We start from the raw sequence: 3,821 nt of genomic DNA, 5'->3' as shown, positions 1-3,821 counted from the left end.
AGACACTCATATGTACTCTTTTAATTTTTCGTTTTTTTCCATGAAAAACATGATTATGTTTAATGTATCTAATGTGAAGTTACAGCAAAGTGCCCTGGGTTTACGTAACAAAAGAGATTACAGAGGGGGTAGTAGACACAATTACAGAATTTCCAACATCAAGAATCAAGAATGTCACACCTGCTCGTGATTAGGAGGTAATAACTCAGATAAAATGATGTCATAAATGTAGAAATTATTATATTAAAGATGGCTGTGTTGTTATTTTTATTTTATACACTAAAATAAAAATTATTTGTATATAAATTATGATATAGAAATTGGAAACTGTAAATATACTAAAGTTTTTGGACTCAGAAACTGCCTGAGAAAATGTTTATAAACCTGTTTAAAACCGTGTGAAAAAAATGCATTAGAATTTAAGTGTCACAGACTTCTCTAGTACACAATTTATCCTTATGCTCAGAAAGCTGAGGCTGTCCTTTGATTTAATTCCATTTTTTTCATTAACCAGGCGGTCCCCTCTCCCTGATTTACATGGTGAGTGAGGTCAAGGAAAAAAATGCCCCCACAGAGACCCCAGAATAACCAGGGAGTCTGACCTCAGTCCCTCTCCTCTTATAGGGGAAAGGCTGCCCCACATGCAACTTTTTCTCCCAGCTCCAGGGTAAATCCTCCCCTGGGCTGAGGGGGCTCCAAGCTCTAACCTCACACAGGGCTGAGGTCTCTGGGGAAGGCAGAGCTGTGCTCTAGAAGAAGATGGGACTGCTGGGTCTCCTCATGTGTCTGCTGACAACCCTCCAGGGTGAGAGTCTCAGATGTCAGACACGTGTCTATGGGATGGTGGTGACTGCCCTTGAATGACAGAGACTGATGCTCTTTGTCCCAGGTGTCCTGTCCCAGGTGTCCTGTCCCAGGTGCAGCTGCAGGAGTCGGGCCCAGGACTGATGAAGCCCTCGCAGACCCTCTCCCTCACCTCTTCAGTCTCTGGTTACTCCATCACCAGTGGTTACTGCTGGAATTGGATCTGCCAACCCCAGGGAAGGGGCTGGAGTGGATGGGGAGCGTATGTAATGATGGAAGCACTTAATACAGCCCGTTCCTCAAGGGCCACACCTCCATATCCATAGACACATCTAAGAAGTAGTTATTCATGCAACTGATCTTCTTGAGAACTGAGGACATGGCCGTGTATTACTGTGCAAGAGACACAGTGCCAGGAAGTCAGCTGGAGCCCAGAAACAAACCTCCCTGCAGGAGACAGGAGGGCTGAGCTGCAGGGGGCGCTCAGGACACTATGTGCCCAGTGGAAAACAACACTGACACTGGTCCAGAGACTCCTTTCTGTGTCCTCTGTTCCTGCATCAGCATCTGCTTCTGCTCCTGGGGAGACACCCATCCTGTGTCCCATGGCCCTGCCCTCAGGGTTACTGGCTGGGAACTCTGAGAATGGGACCTGTGGCCTGTTGATCAGTGTGACCCCCACACATGTTGGGTAGTGTTGGCTACACTGATTGGACAAGGGTCTTCTGGGTTGGACCCTCTCCAGGACAAGGCAGGACACATCTCACCATGGCCTCTGCTGGCTGCAGGTGCTGGGAGAACAGGAAACCACAAGGGTGGGCCCTCTCCAGTCATCACGTCAATCTTCTTTGATTTTATTTTGTCATCAAAGCAGGTCACTTACTCAATTTGGGTGTCAGTGGGGATCTTGCCCATGGGCTAGGAACAGGGAAGAAGGGAGAACTGAAGTCCTTGTAATGAAAATCATCGCAGTGTGTGTGTGTGTGTGTGTGTGTGTGTGTGCACGCGCGTGCGTGTGTTTGTGATATTCAGTGAACAAGGAAATGCACTGAGTTTAGGGCCACATGCAAGGAAATTCAGATGGAACCTGCAATAAAAGGAACTTGACATCAGAGCCCTCAAAGCCACTTAGAGCTCCTGGACTCTGGAGTGTCGGCTCTGGCAGTGCATCTGGCAGCTCCAGGGAAGGGTCTTCCTGGTGGAATCACAGAGCCCTAGCTTTGGGGCTCTCTGCAGAGTCACCTTGGGTTTCGCAAGGCTACTTCTCTGTTTCCAGAGATGTCAAAGCACATGGTGTCCCAGAGGGAGCATAACAAATTCAGTGTGCAGCCTCTAATTCTGGAGTCAGGTTGCTGAGAGGCCCATCCCTGTGAGCCCAGATGTGACATTCCAGTGTAGGGTGCAGTCCAGGAATAAGGGTGCATGCCTAACACATGAACTCAGGACTGTTGCCCTGTGTGCAGGTTTGGAAGGATAACCTCTGAGGGTTGGGTCTTCCTCTCTTCATTAAAGCATCTAAAATAAGAGTTGCACAAGATGTGAATGGAAATGTCCTATTCTATAAAAGCATTTACCAAATTCGATAAGACAAGAGATTCACGGTCAATTGGGGTATTTCTAAGACATCTGTATATATCAGTTGTAAGGAGCTAGGGACAGTGACAGTTTTATTAGCTCACTACGTGCAGCATTTTGGAGACACCCTGATCCCAGGATAAGGCATTCAGGCATTAAAGCCCAGAACTATTCCAGGTGGTCTGTGTGTCACTCAAAGTTGGTCTTACAATGAGCAACATGTCCTCTGGGGGCTCCTTCCTCAATGGGAGCAGCTATGTCAGCACAGAACTCAGGGGCCTGGCAGGAGACACAGGTCCTACAACATGGATTAGGACTTGGAGCCTCAGACTCCCTTGAGCATGGTCCCTGGGCCCACTATCTGCTGTCAGCAGGGGACAAGTCTTCAGCTTTGAAACACTCTGACTCATGAGTATGCAAATGAGAAGAGGTAGACTAGGTTAAATGTGGGCCTGTCTGTGCCCTGAGAGCATCACCCACAGCCACACCCTCCCCTTCAGAGGTCCTGACAGCACAGCCCCTCAGCATGGACTGGAGCTGGAGAGCCCTCTTCCTGGTGGCAGTGGCTACAGGTAAGGGGCTCCCAGTCCCCGGGTTGAGGAGGAAACCAGGGAGGTAATGAAGGATTTCCACCCACTCCTGCCTCCTCCCCACAGGTGTCCACTCCGAGGTGCAGCTGGTGCAGCCTGGGGCTGAGGTCAGGAAGCCTGGGGCCTCAGTGAAGGTCTCCTGCAAGGCTTCTGGGTACACCTTCACCAGCTACGATATGCACTGGGTGCGACAGGCCCCAGGACAAGGGCTTGAGTGGATGGGATGGGTTTACCCTAACAATGGTGACACAAACTATGCACAGAAGTTCAAGGGCAGAGTCACCATCACCGCAGACAAGTCCACGAGCACAGCCTACATGGAGCTGAGCAGCCTGAGAGCCGAGGACACGGCCGTGTATTACTGTGCGAGAGACACAGTGAGGGGGAGTCAGCCTGAGCCCAGACACTAACCGCCCTGCAGGAGGGGCTGTGACCAAAAGGGGGCGCTCAGGGTCCCTGAACACAAGGACCATCCCAGAAGCAGGTGCAGGTGGAAGTTTGGGCTGGTTTCTTGTGCAGTTTCCTCTTCATGTAACAGTTTCCCTCAGGGAACCTCCCTGGATTCCTGATTCTCTACTCACTTCTGAAGCCTCTGGGTTAGAAAAGTCAGTTGTAAAGGAAAACTACATTGTCACGTGGAAAAAAGGTTGCCTCTTTTAGACAGTAGTGTGCCTAATTCCATTGAATCACCATACCTTCTGACCCATGTCAGATGAATTTAACTGGAGGCTCTGCTGGACACAACAGTGCAGCCCAGCAGGTCACTTGCATACTGGATATTGGACACCAGAGGCACATGAACCCAAAGAAAGAGAACAAAGACTACCATTGGTGACAGTCACTGGCTGGCAT

At 49.6% G+C, this 3,821-nt stretch overlaps 1 pseudogene; it reads left to right on the top strand.

Annotated features, from left to right (window-relative positions):
• The first annotated feature begins 2,598 nt into the window (after positions 1-2,598).
• LOC149992548 (immunoglobulin heavy variable 1-3 pseudogene) lies at positions 2,599-3,379 on the top strand (annotated as a pseudogene).
• The last annotated feature ends 442 nt before the right edge of the window (positions 3,380-3,821 follow it).

This window comes from Furipterus horrens, unplaced genomic scaffold, assembly GCF_987537825.1.
Source record: "Furipterus horrens unplaced genomic scaffold, mFurHor1.1.pri manual_scaffold_15, whole genome shotgun sequence".
NCBI classification, from domain to species: Eukaryota; Metazoa; Chordata; class Mammalia; order Chiroptera; family Furipteridae; genus Furipterus; species Furipterus horrens.
This window is presented reverse-complemented; position numbering and strand designations above follow the sequence as displayed.